This window comes from Ammospiza nelsoni, chromosome 3 (assembly GCF_027579445.1).
Source record: "Ammospiza nelsoni isolate bAmmNel1 chromosome 3, bAmmNel1.pri, whole genome shotgun sequence".
Taxonomy (NCBI): Eukaryota; Metazoa; Chordata; class Aves; order Passeriformes; family Passerellidae; genus Ammospiza; species Ammospiza nelsoni.
This window is the reverse complement of record NC_080635.1, coordinates 58,964,939-58,979,750: the sequence shown is the minus strand read 5'-3', so window position 1 is coordinate 58,979,750 and position 14,812 is coordinate 58,964,939. Positions and strand designations below refer to the sequence as shown.

The following is a 14,812-nucleotide window of genomic DNA, read 5'->3' as shown; positions in this document are numbered from 1 at the left end:
GTTTGGTTCAGCTGTAAACAGGCATTTACAGCCTTAGGGATCTGTAGTAGGTGGGGAACCTCTCTGGAAGAAAAATATAAATTCTTACAGCCAGTAAGTTCTTCGATTTTTGTGCCTGTGGTCTGGTAAGCAGCAAGCAGCAGGATCCAGTTACATCTTTCTTTTCTTGGTCTGTTCACTGTTTTCTGAAATACATTCCAGCTAAGCAGCTTTCGACTGTCTCAGTAACTTTTGTGCCGTTACAATTTCTTCTAAAGTAAATCAAATGTAAATTTGAAAAGGGTATATAAACCAAGTAATGTTTTAAATTCTTGAATTAAAAAATAGTTCTTGCCAAAGCATTTTTCCAATATAATTTGAGATTTAAAAAGGTATATCTTGTTAAATGGTATAACAAATCAAATAGCAGCAACCTTGTGTGAATGTGGATAATATCAAGCAAAAGAACTTGAATTTGGCTTTGGAAAACATCTGTATGTTTGTATGTTCGTACGATCACGCACGCACATATATATGCGTGTCAGAGTGCACACACAAGGAAGCTAATTCATCTGTTACAGAAATGAGAAGTCAAGGTTATTTTCTTTAACAGAATGTGGTTAGTGAAATGTCTGAACATACTGTTAAATAGAAGAAGCAGATGAAAACCCACACTGCATACTGTCTCGTTCACATGCTTACCTATCATTTTTATATTTTTTCTCTGTTGTTTTCTTTTTTTGTAAATTTTATTGAATTTGCATTTGCTTTGGGAGAATAGAGGAAATAATTAGCACTTTGTTCACTTTTAAGCTTTGAATTGTAAAACTTACTTAGTAAATGTTATTAGCAAGGGATTAAAAACCTAACATGTTGTTTCAGTATTTTTAAATAAAGGGAGACATGGCTGTATTAAATTTATATACATAAAGTGTGTAAGCAATTTGCAGAATTTAATGCTGTAGCTAATATGCTACTTGCTTCCTTTTATGTTTTACTTTATTAAAGATATTATCAATCATATTGCTGGAAAAAAGAAATAATATACATTTCAGTAATAGCTTAGCAGGAAAGATAATATCTGTGTGGTTTATTTCTCTTTGCAATATTCATTCATTGCTCTGAATTAATACATAATTAAACAGTATTCAATTATAAGTAAATATCTGCAGAAAAGGTGAAGATTTTTTAAAAGCTGATTTTAAGATGGATCCCTTTTTAGCCCCAGAAGGATACAGTTAAAAATACACATTGAAGAAGAACCTGGATTGATTTAAAAAGTATAATTATTGTATTGTTTGCATTAGGTTGAACAGAAATCCCAGGCAGAATCCCAGGATAGTAAAATTCACATATTATTTTACCTAGGCTGATTTAATTGATTATTTGCTTCCTAGATATTGAAGAAAAGTCCTTTCTTGTTCTCATAGTAAATCTGTAATTGTTCTTCACATTAATTTCAGGGATAAGTCATGACTTATAAGTCATTAAATTACCCTTATAATCACATAAGTTTGGCTGCTCATCTGGCATAACTCATAGTAAAATCTTTGGAAGGCAAAATAATCTAAAATGATTTAACATAAACAGAGATTCTGTGTGTATTATTAGTATTTATTTGCACACAGAAGTTATTATATGCACCAGAAGTTGCTTTTGTGTGTTTACATGAATGACTGAACAATTCTTTTCAACAAGGGTGTTCTCGTGGATAAAATGAATTTGTCCCATTATGAGATTTTTGCTGTTCTTGACGTATTTATACTGCTGTCCCAGGTGAGCTCTGCATTCAATTACAGCCACAGCTAAGAACCAAATGTCCATGTTGCTGTGAACATTCAAACTGTTAGCTCCACTGAAGCACAGTTTAACTTGATTGATACTTGGATTTTAAAGCAAATAAGGACTATCTTTTGCCCGTGGCAAAATATCTTTGAAGTTTCGTGCCTGTGCCGCGGCTGGATTAGCAAAGTGATAGCACTGGGGCTGGGACTGTGACCCTGTTGTGCTTGGCAGGTTGTGATAAATGGGGGAATCTTTCTTAACCTCGTGGCCAAAACATTCCAGGATCAGGCTGGGGAGACAGGAGAGAAGGGAGGACAGTCAAAAGATGCAGGAGATTTGGCATGTTGAGCCAAAGGAGACAAAGGACGCTTGCTCACTTGTCTGCAACAGGGGTGAATGCACAGAGTCTTGTGGGAAGAATGGCTGCAGATGCATTAAAAATGTACTTTATTGTATCTTATTGTAACTCCTGGGCATTGCCCTGGGTACGTGAAATTCATCCATCACTATGAACTGTCTCTTTATTTTTGTTTTGAAAGCTTTGAGAGTTTAGGGAATCTTGGTTGTTATATTTTCCTAAAATAAAGAGGTTTTTTTCTTTAATACTTGAGATGGGTATATAAAACCGTCCAAAATAAATTGGAAGAATTCCTTATTCCAAGTAATTGCCTGCCGGCTAAAGAATTTACTGGAGGACAGCAAATATAAACAAAATGGTATGAATTTGGAAAAACAAACCCCGACAAGTTAATTGATTGCTTCTGGAAAACTAGTTCAACTATTTTGTATATAAAACACCTTTAAAATTAAAACATTCTTTCAAATATTTTCTAATTTATGAATTTTAATATAGCAGTATTAAAAATAATAATAATAAAAGAAAATCTCTTTAGATACACTAAAGATCTATAGTGAGATATTACCAGTGAAATTTTCAAACCTGAAAAAAGAGACAAAATTGGCCTACATGTGAGCTGAAATGTGATCTGTCAAGTGGTTCCTTCTTGTGGCAGTATTTTAAGAGCTGTATTGCCTCTGATGTTGTCCCCCTTGGCTAATAAAGAAAAATATATTATTAGCTGATAGTTTGAGACTTATTTACATACTTTATGCTGTAAATAAGCTATTCTGACTAGTGCTAAGAACTACAGCATAATGCAAGTGGCAAAACCAAAATTAAATATTCTTACTGTGATTTCTAATTGTGGGTGTTGTCATTACTAGTATACAACCAAATGCATGTTGTATTCCTGGGTATAGATGCTATTAATAATTTATCCTTTTATGATTAATTTCTCTGAATGACATTTTAACCCTTCAATATTAACAGGGTTTTAAATTGTAATGTAAAAATTGAATTGTAAATGTTCATTAATATTTGAATAATCAAATCTAAATCATATGTATAAAAAGTGGTCTCACTACATAGGAGTTTATTTCTGTGATGCTTAATAGCAAATAGTAACTATAGTGCACAGTATGTGCAGTATATTTTCCTGTGTTTAGTAGAAAGGATTTTGTCTGTAGTTTGCCTTTGCTAAATCATTATTCTTTTCCTTATATCCCTTAAAAAAAAAAGGGCAAAAAAGAAGAAGAGCAGCATTTTCTTCAGTTTTACTGACATGTTCCAGAAGCACTGAAAATTAAAGTAACCAAAACCAAAGTAAATTTGGTTCCCTGATGATACAAATGCATGTGAATAAGTCTTTAGTTTATATCCAGTGCTTGTGAGATTTTACACGGCAGCAGTATGTCCTTTTATCTGACCTCTAAAAAATTATTTTTTCACCAGTTGGATAATATCTGGACCACAAAAACCTTATTATGTAATTTTCACCATCAAGTAGTTTGGAATACAAATAATCGTATGCATTCTTACTATGAGAGGAATAGGCGACTGAAGTTCTTAGTTATCTGATGTAGTTTATAATTGTAAGAACAGCTGCTAGAAGTTGTTGCTAAAATTCTAAAAAAATTAGCTTCAGAAATGTATGAAGCTAGGAAAAAGCACAGCTGTTCACTGTTAGGGTACAGGAGATTTACTTAGTAATTCTCTAATTAGGCTATGGTGTGCACTTATTACCTTCTTCTTCCACTTTTTTCAAAAGCTTTGAACACATTTTTTAAAATTATTTGTAGCATAGTCATTTGCATGCATTTAAAGCAGGTGGTTTTAATTGGAATAGCCTCAGTGCATTGTGCAAAAATACTAGTGTTGTATAATTAGATGATGACTTCAGCTTGGGCTGTTTTCATAGACCAAATTATTTGATCATGATCAGATTTATAGATATTATCTGTGGAAAAGTCAGATCTTTATAGCTGAATACCTTTGATCTACTACCAGGAGAAAAGCTACTGCAGAAGAGCAGAACCCTTTTTATTGTTGGGGCTTTGTGGTAGGCTTTTTTCCAGTTTTATTTTATTTTAGTACTGTTTTAACATAATTCCCATCTTCCACAATGCCTACAGGACTCTGCCAGCTGTTAATAGGTAGACAGGTGCTGGGCTAAAATCATGTTCATGTTACCTGCTCATATTACCTTGTTCATCTCCTTCCAACCTGTTTTATTGCTCCATCCACCTGTTGCTTCTTGGCATTAATTGAGCCTCCTGTGCTACTAAGGTGTATTCAGACCCATCTTCGTTATTCTGAATTGTTGCACTGACAGTAACAGGCCAAACCACCCCCATCTGATTTAGGCCTAAGCTTAAATCTTTGTGGGCTTGTCCTAAGGTTGACAACCCCTCTGCTCAGGGAATGCCTTTTGCTGGAGGAGTGAATACAGCAGCACCTCAGGCAGCTGTTGCTGAAGCTGTGCAGAATTTGGCAGAACTGGATCTCACTCTGCAGTCACTGCACTTGGTCACAAAGAGCCTCTTTGCATCTTCGGGTCTCTGCATACGCACCCAGCATAAACGTGCTCTTGCCTTTCAGAGTTGTGAAGGAGCACAGTGAATAACAGGTATTTTTACTGATAAAAAATATCAATGTTTAGATAATGAAGAGGTCAGATCTTCTTAACTGTCTGTGAATAATGCTCAGTTTCATTTTCTCATCGTTTTGGTACTTTGTGTCACTTAAACACTCAATTGAATTTGGTTGTCTCTCCGGAGAGATGAAGAAGGATCCAAAAAATACAGAAGTGACTTGAATCCTTCTTACTAGCTGCACACTGAGAAGTGTACTGAAAATCTGCAGTAGTTTCTCTCCTTTTCTGAAGGAGCTGTGCAATGTTACCTCTGATTTTGTATGGCATATGTGTGATGGACAGGTCACACAGGGTGGATTATGCTGGCAGACACTGCAGGTAATAACTGGTCTTCTACCGCTACATCTGGCTCATACAGCTTGGGTAAGACCAAAAGTGAAGAAAAGTTGGCTGAAAAGTATCTGAGCAAAATTGGCACGACTGAACAAGTGGCTAAATTTGGAAGAGCTCATAGGAAGAGCTTATCATGTTGTCTGGAATAATTCAAACCTCAACCTAGGAACTCTGGATTGCCAATAAATCAAGTTGTCATGTACCTGAATCCATATACAATGCTTTCAGTGTGCCCAAACTATCCCATTCTGTCAGACCAGGATCTGAGTCAGGTATTCATTCATTCTTAAGCAGGTTGTACTTCTATGAAGACTTCAGTGCTTGAAAACTAATTAGTAAAAGGTCGCATCAAGTAAGGGTATGGTGAACACATTAGAGCTGTTTTTCTCTTCCTGAGCTTTTTGAATATAGTTCAAAACCACAATCCTTGTCCTTAAATCCTTTAAAGTCCTTTTAACTCTGGGATGAAGAATGCAGCTGATGAGTATGCTTCTCCAAGACAGAGAGGATAGTGAAACTGATGGTTTTTTAGACCTTGCTTAGTTAACACTGACCCAGCGTTGGTGGGTTAGCTCTCAATGCAGCTAAGAAACACAACATATTTGAGCAAGAATAAGACACTATTTCTGGGGGCTGATCTCCTTTAACCTTAGCACATTGCAATATGTATATTAAAACACAGAAGACAAACAAAAGAGTGCAAGGATAGTAAAATAAATTCTTTGCTAAATCAGAGTATTTTACATGTATGTATTTAGTCATCTGTAGTGGGGATGAGTATTTGAGAGATCATGTTGTTTACTGCACTGGGGTATCAATATGCTCCTTGGTAAAAACCAGGATAGTGAAGTGCAGAAAGGAGTAGATGATCGACAAGGCCATTTGTTTAAATTTCATCTAAGTGAGGGATGGAAAAATTGTGACAAGTGTTCTTTGATCTCAAGGGGAAAGACAGATTATTTTCTGATGAGGCAAACGAGTCAGGAGAGAAGTTGTCCTTTGTTCCTGCGCGAGTCAGTACGTAAGCTCTTGGGTGAGCTAAGGGGAAGCTGGATTCCAATGAGACACCAGCATTGTCAGAACAGAAATGTGCCTTGAGGCAGAGATACTTGACTGGTGGTGGAGAAGCCAGCATTAGCAGTAGAAATACACTGTACTGTTCCTCATACAAGTTGGTTTCCACTTGAAAAGAAAACAGCATGTTTTATTATGCTTTATGGCACAGTACTATAGGCCTTTAACAAAATAGCTGGAAGTATTTGCATGATCTATTTGCAACCTGGCCAAGTTAACACAGCCATAGGAACATTAACTTTTGAACTTCCTGACTTTCACTGCTTTAAATTTCAGCTTCAAAGTTTACTCTTTTTTTCTTTGCATTTGTTGGCCCTGGTTGGTTTTGAAAAACAGGAGGAAAGAAAATAAGTTCAGGTTTTCTGAGAAGATTCTGAATTTTATGCATATAACAGGAGATGACTTGGTATTCCTTTGAATATTAAGTGATACCTCCAAAGCAGCTTCGATGCACCTAGTTTGCTTACAATATTTCTGTGGAGCTGAGGAATCACAAGGTGAAATCTAGAAAACACTGCACAGCATAACTTTTCCTGCATTTCAGTATGTTGGGGTTTTTTTGCCTGAAAAGAGATCAATGGTATTTGGGAATGCTGATATTTAAGAAGCAAACACTTAAATAAAAATTATGCAATTGCAACAAAACTGGAGGACGTCATGGGAACATAACTGAAGTAAAAGCAGTAAGGATTTTCCATGTCTAGATTAAGAGTGTTATCTTCTAGCTATTGCCAGTTTGGAGATACCAGGAAGACACCAAGGGTATACTTGCAGATTCAGCCTCACTGAGATATAGTGCTGACTTGAAAAGGCAAAAAAAAAAAAAGCCAAAGGTTTGTATTTAGATTGGTGTGGGCATTTTTTAAGAGATGGTGGGGGTGGGGCAGATGGAGAGAGCTAGGAAAATAATGTGAGAGAAAGAAAAGAGAATGAGGGAAACCAGTGTTAGTGCATTAGTATTTTTTCATTAATCTGAATTTGTTGATAAATGAGCTCCAGGCTGGTGGAGTTTCCAAACTTTTGGCCTTTGGAAGACCTGAATGGGGAACTAATTCCTTCCCTTCTTCTCTCTCCTCTCCTCTCCTCTCCTCTCCTCTCCTCTCCTCTCCTCTCCTCTCCTCTCCTCTCCTCTCCTCTCCTCTCCTCTCCTCTCCTCTCCTCTCCTCTCCTCTCCTCTCCTCTCCTCTCCTCTCCTCTCCTCTCCTCTCCTCTCCTCTCCTCTCCTCTCCTCTCCTCTCCTCTCCTCTCCTCTCCTCTCCTCTCCTCTCCTCTCCTCTCCTCTCCTCTCCTCTCCTCTCCTCTCCTCTCCTCTCCTCTCCTCTCCTCTCCTCTCCTCTCCTCTCCTCTCCCTCTTTTCATTCTTTTTTTTTCTTTTCTTTTTCAAAGGGAGCCAGGCCCACCCTCCCAGCTGCAGGGAAAAGCATTCTGTGAGCTCTGAGCTATTAGGTAACTCAGGCTGAAACAAAAAGTGCCATTGTAGTATGGCATTTGCCCTGCCTGACCCACCATTTAAGGGAAGGCTTATTTCCTTCTTTTATTGTACACAAACAAACAAAAAGAAAAAGAGAATGCCAGTTTTTCCCACAGTGCATGCATAAATGCTTTTCAAAATGTACAAGTTAGTACTTTACAGGTTCCAATTGCTTAAATTATGACTTGACTGTTACGCTGTTACACCCTCTGATATTTTTAGTGCACTTGTGCCAAGGGCAGTTTAAAATGTGTTTTAAAAATGTTTGCAGGTATAAAGGATTTTAAAAACGCTTAGAGCTCTGGACTGTTTGAACCCATTAGTCATGTTGCAAAAACAAACACATAGGAAACCTTTCCACAAGCAAGAAATTACCAAGGAAGGAATGTTTAGTCCCCAACGATAGCATATGAATAAGAAAATTGAGGAGTTAAAGTTGTCTCAGATTTTATCAATCATGTCACCTTAATGATACCTTCATTCTCTAAAACTTCTCAACAGAAACAGAGTTTTATGTATTATTTATATAAAGCTTTCTGATTTATGCTTTACAAAGGCTTGTGTCAATGGTAAGACTGTAGAGTGTGCCCAAAAAAAGAGCATTATAGTCTCATTGGAAATATGAAAAATGCATTTACCTGGATTGATTAAATTCCAATTAACTTCAATGTGTATGTAATGTGCACACCAGCAAGAGCTCTAGTGTGTCACTGCTCATCATTCCAGCCTGGTAAAATAAGACCTAAATGAAATGCAGTGCCTCTTTGCAGCTCTTTGGGCTGTCCATGGACTGGTTCCTGGTTTGTCCACACTGTTCTCATCAGCAATTTGTACAGAAAACCCAAAACATTGTGAGAGTCATGAAGATTGTCATCTCAAGAAGTGGAAACATTTAAGATTACTGAACGCTTTTTAAGACATATCTCCTTCTTAAAATTATTACGTTCAGTGACTGGTTCAAAGGAGCTGAGGCTCTAAAGCATGTAACTTCCATGGGAGACATCCCTCTCCATTGTTATAATCAGTGTTGCCAACAAAGAAGACTTCATGGAGGATGTCACGAGGCACACAGGCTTTGTTCCTCTCTCTTTTGCAGCTCTATTTATTTTCCTCAGTGTTTCCCAAGTACCTGCGTTTCAGCAGGTAAGTGGGGAGTAGAAGCCATTAGTCACAGTTAATTTGGTGTAATTTCCCTCTGCCTGAAATGGATGACTAAGTGAAATAAATCTGTATCTTTCTGTTTGATGTAAAGGAAGCCCTCATGTGACAAGCCTATGTGACAAGCCTGATTTAGATGCCTGAATTGTAGGTATTTAATACTAAATATATCCCTTCTGGATTAGTATTCCTTGGAAGTTAGGTGTACATCTCCAAGTGGTTCTGGCCAGAGTGACTGTAATTTCATGATGCATTTCATCAAGAACAAATCTATCTCAGGAAAGTTTTGCATGGAAAACAGAAGTGATGGTGGAACAGCACTGACTTTTCTTGTTCCCATACCTTGCTCTCACCCCTTAGAGGCATGGAAACATATCTGATGTCTTTGAATATGAAGTCTCCTCTACTGTGTTACATAAAATGCAAAGGTCAGCATCGCAGTCTGCTTTCATACTCAAAACTTTTAAATAATTTGCACTATACTTTCTTTTAAAAAAATCAAACCTTAATCTTGTTTTGATTAGAGTTGTCAATTGTAATTGATGGCATAATGAATGATTTCATTACTAAGAAAAGAGAAGAGACCGCTGAATAGCTAAACATAGTTTAGGTGGTGAGCAGACATGTTGTTTCCACTAGAGAGCTAGCTCATATAGACTTTTATTAAGAAAAACCAAACCAACAACCGAAAAACTCCTTGAACAGTGAATTTTAAATCAATTTATGTAGCATACTTTTACTCATTCTTCCATTGCAGTCAGAACTCTTGTTTTCAGATCTGCTGAAATATGACAAACCTACTTCAGGGTGTGATTCAAGTAAAATACAGCTATTGCACTGTGAAAGATAGGGGGGAAAAATAAATTTTCTATTGCTTCAAGTTCTTTCATTCAACAGTAGCATCAGTGTTTGGGTTTTTAACTACACCAGAAATGTAATTAAAATTTGCTTGTGCACAACTGTGTAGTCTTACATTTTCATTTACATTTTCATATGGATTTTAATTCCATTTAATATGTATTTTAATTCCATTTAATATGTATTTTAATATAAAGTTTATATAATTTTAATATTGTCACTAGGTTTATGGAAGTGCGGCAGAATAGTGAATTCCTATGAAAAAATCAGTTCAGAATTTGGGATTATTTAGAATTCTTTTCGTATGTTTCTCTAGGTCTACTCAGCATATGTTTGATTTTGCAGAAGCTTCACTGAGATTTTGTCTTCACAGGACGTACATAGTTGGAGTATTGTTTGAATTCAGCCATCAAAAACCACTTCACTTTCAAGAATATTTGTTGTTCTGTTGTGGGTTTTTTTAAATTAAATTGAAAACACATAGATTTTCTGCATGGCTACAATTTGTGACTCAGTCCCAGAGCTGTATCTGTAAGCAAAACCTTGCCCTGTTTTTTGTTGGTCAAGCAAATGACATTATTTGTTTTGTGGTATCAATGACATCATGGCAGCAAAAGAAATCTTTGGCAAATGATGTGTACAAAGGCATTGTAAAGACAGTCTCCATTAAGGTTTTTTTGTTGTCAAGACGGTTATACAACTCCATGTAAACACTATCAAAGTCAGCATCTAAAAAACATCAGAGGAGAATTACTTTTCTTTACTATTCATACTCATGACAGTGTCAATATCCTGAGTCATATTCTTCTACCTGGTATTTCCATCAAGTTGTTTCCTGCCTGTGCCATCCTCTCCTGGAGTTGTTCTACAGACATAGTCCCTTCCCTGGAGAGCGAGCAGAGATGGGTCAACTCCCTCCAGAGTAATTTGCTGTAGGGAACCATCCAGGCAGTTGAAGTGCACTTGCTCTGCCCATACTCCAGAGCAATCACACAGGCTGAGGGAGCACAAAGATGTGATTTGAGGTTGTCCTTGGGTCTGCAAAAAGTACTTTTCTTCATTCTTGTCTCCTTGATGTTAGAATCTCCACGGCTCCACCATGCATAGCTGCTTCCTCCCAAGTATTGCAGGCTCTACTCAGCCCTGTTACAGCCCTACTGATTTAGGAGGGATCCACAAGGCCATAACTGGTGCAGTAGATGAGGGAACTCAGCAAATTCATTGCCAGAATAACTTAGTGCTGATGTGGCAAGATTTTTCAGCTGTAAGTGTTAGAAGGGATTTCTCACCTGTGTTACATTACGAGTTTAATACCACCAGTGTGTGTATGTGTGTGAGAACACCTCATAGAGCAGGACCATTTCATGGTTTAACATTTGGTGTAATGGGGTCCAATAAAACCATGTTAAAAGATGTTAATGTTGCAAAGAAAAACATCAGAAGCAAGGAAATGCCAGAATTAATATGGCCTGTGGAAATTCAGCTTCTTGCACATTATGGTGCAGATCTTGTTACCTGACATCCTAGGCTTTCCAGGGGGTGTCTTTTGTCTTTTTTTCCAGTGAATGCATAGTTAGATTTTTCTTTTAATGTTCCTCACTCTATCTTTGTTAAACATGAAGCATCCAAAGCCCAATTAATAGAAAATCCTTCATCATGTAAATATTTATCATATACCTTTATTGCAGTTTTTTGCTGCCTAATAAATGCATATCTTTTTCACAGTGACCTCAGATTATCAGACACTTTTAACAGTGCTCATATTTGAATTCGGATGAACCAAATCAGGTGAAGGTAGAAATTGTATACAACTTTGATTTTTAATAAAACTTTGATTTTTAATAAAAGTTTAAGCCAAGTGAGACTTTCATTTTTCTACATAAAAGTAACATTTATACACAATCATCTAAGTTCAAAGTGTATTTTCCCAGCTTGGATCATTAATTAGGTCTTCTGTACAGTTGGAGTAGCAGAACTAGTCCATTGCTCTGGGCAGACTGGTCACTCATGACTTTTGTAATGAGTTTCACAGGTATCTGATGAGTGCTTAGGCTTGTATTTGTAGTGTTAGGCCCAAATCTAGAAGAGAGGAGAGCAAACTGTGGTGTTCCATCTCAGCCAATCCCAGTGTTCTTTTGCTGTCCACACCACACCCCTACATCTGTCACATTTTTTTTTCACTTGGCTTCTGCTCTCCTCTAGTTTTGCCACCATGGAGAGCCCATTCTTCTTTTGTGCCCTAATTTCTGTTCCCTCTCCCTGTTTGGTTTTCTGGGGTTTTTTCCCTGTTTTTCTTCTCCTCATTTGAGTCTACAGGGTTTTTTTTTTCTTTCAGGGTACTGCCTGGGCACCCTGAACCCAGGGCACTGCACAGTGGGGGTAGAGCTAAGCAAAGAGGGAGAGTTTTGATAATGTCAAATTTCCCGACAGCATGGGGTTCTCCTGGCACTCTGAAGTAATCCTAAGGCTTGTTCAGCACCAGCATCTTTGAGATGGAGAGTATTCAATGCAGATAGAGTCTTCAGAAATTGAGGAGCCGGACTGCAGCAGGAGTTCACCAACAGGCCTTTTAGAATCTTACAAACTGAAATAAATGTGGACACCATTTCACAGAAATTATCATTTCTGGGTATTGGTAACTCTCTCCCTGCCCTTTCAGTTTTGGCATTTTGCCTCCAACTTTCAGGTGCTGAAGCCAATCAGCAGCATAATGATGTGACATTCAAAACATGAACACAGCAGTCTGTTTTCACAAATACTTGTATTTGAAGGTTTTCAGCTGAAACTTTACAAACATTTTGTAGCAGGCAACCAGAGTAGGAAAGTTCAGTGCAGTTCAACAGAATTCAAACTGAAACTGGAATCTTACTCTTGTGAATGATTCTCAACATGCATTTAACTAAAATGGTGAGAAAACCTGTGTAAACATAGAGGGGGGAAAGGAAAACAGAGCAAGAGTAAAGAAAAAGGTTCTTTTTATAGCATTTAACACATGAGAATGTAAATAAATGTGGTGTTAGTGAAAGTTAATTATTTTGAAAACAGCAAGGCAGATTAAGAGGTAAAACAGTGCAGCTGAAGACAAAGGAAACAATATTTAGTCTTTGATCAGACATTTTCACAGTGATTTTCTGTTCACCTTCAAGGGTGGCATAATTTTATGAATAACAGAATTTGTTTTGCTACTTGAGTAGCCTTGAACAGAAATAGTGTTGATTCCATATGGCCACTTGAAAGAAAATCCCATGCCTGTTCATCCTTTAAGAAATAACATTTTTATTTATTAAATCTTTTTTCTCATGGAGGGACCTAAAGATACACAATGAAGTTTACATTTAGTCTCAGAGGACAAGCCAAATCTCTGTGCTTCTGCACATTTCTTAAGATAGCGTTCATGGATGAACTGCATCATCTATATGCCAAGTGACAAATCTGAAATACTCTCACTTTTTAAGCATTTTGCTTTCATTGCAATATTCTTAAATAAAAAATACTCACTTTTTTTTTCCTCCCCAAGTTTGTTGCATCACACAGGAAGTGAGTCTTTTTGATACAATTGATCAGTGGCTTTTCTGCTGTGACCTTTCAACTTTTATCGAAATTTATCAGTTGGGGCTTTTGTTGGTAATTTTTTGGTTCTTTTTTTTTTTATATTTAATGTTAATTTATATGGATAAAACATAATCTTTCAGATATTTAGATTGCTTTGCAATGTTGTTCAAAACAAAATGTAGACGTCATGTGAATTATGGTAGGAAAACTCATCTGTGAGTACTGAATTACTGCATCATCCCGGCCCAGGAAAACCAGGGGTCTTAATATATTCCGTATATTAAAAGTGCTTGGATTATGTTAATGTGTGCTGGAGCTATCTTTGGGCTGCTGTGGTAACTCCCCACCACAGGGTGTTGGGATGCCTGGGTGACAGACTCTCCAGCAGATGGTTTAAGTCAGTTGTTGAACTGTCCTGGGGAGTGAGATCTGAGCCCCAGTGCAAATGTGAGAGACAGTGCTACTGGTGGCAATCAGAACAGAAAAGAAATTGGAAAGGAATGTATAAAATCCAGTAAATTTAAGAGCAAGGAGATAATAAAAATATGCTGACAGTGAGTAAGCTAAAGGGACATGGAAAAAGAAAATCTACTAGGGTTTATGCTATATAGCTACTAGGCATATACTTCTTTTTCTAATAATTTTAATTATATTATTGTATTTTATAGCTCTAAATACATTATATTTTCAATAATTTTAAATTATATTTTATATGTTAAATGAAAATATTATTTTTCTGGTCAAATCCTTTGTAACTCAGTTGAGACAAACTGCTCCTGAAATTAAACATGTCCTGTCAAGGAGAGGCTGTTGTAATTTCAGTGCCTTTAAATGATTTTGAATATATTTTTTGAACAGTTCCCTCTGACACTGACACACTCAGGCGACACAATAATCTGAATAACTATTTCTCATGTTTGTATATAATGCACTCTGAAGGCATTTTTCATGGCAGATGGTCATACGCTTATATATCTGAAGTATTTTAATGTACTTCAGATACTATGCTACTTTAATAACAATGTGGTTAACATAAAACTATAGCAATGATGTTTGCATCTGAATGTTTATGAAATACTGCCTGTCAGGTTTGGGTTTGTGTGAGCCCTGACTGTGTCTCATGCTCTATTAGTGGCTCATCTCTGTGAGTGATGTTCCATGGCATTCAGCTGACATAACTTATATATACATATAATATTTAGCATTAGTCAAATCCTTTTTTCTGTTGGGCCTGGTGAGTGTTCTGTCATTTGTCAATAACTTCAATAGAAGTGAGTCAAAGTCACTTTTTTTTCCCCCTGAAATATTTTTAAAGTAGCAAAAAAGTATAGAAGAGTTTCTTGATGCAAGGTATCCTGAAACTTGTCATTGAACTTGCTGGTTGTAAAGGGAGTGGGTATTTTTATTGTGTCTCTCACACCAAGTGAGCCTCAGTGAATGATATTTCTAGGTGGCTTTAAAATTGGAACTTCGAAACCTCCCACAGAGCCCTGGATTTTACATTAGCGAGCTAGTGAGCAAAATGTTTTTTCCTCTGCTGAAAATGCAAGTAATTTAGATTACCAGAAGGTACAATTAAATTTTTGCTGGAAATCATGAAGATCCCAAG

The 14,812-nt window shown here is 36.8% G+C and overlaps 1 protein-coding gene across 1 annotated transcript in view; it reads left to right on the top strand.

The window, feature by feature from the left end:
* The window catches only part of EYA4 (EYA transcriptional coactivator and phosphatase 4), a 141,068-nt gene that overhangs the window by 56,577 nt on the left and 69,679 nt on the right, over positions 1 to 14,812 (top strand). The window lies entirely within an intron of this gene.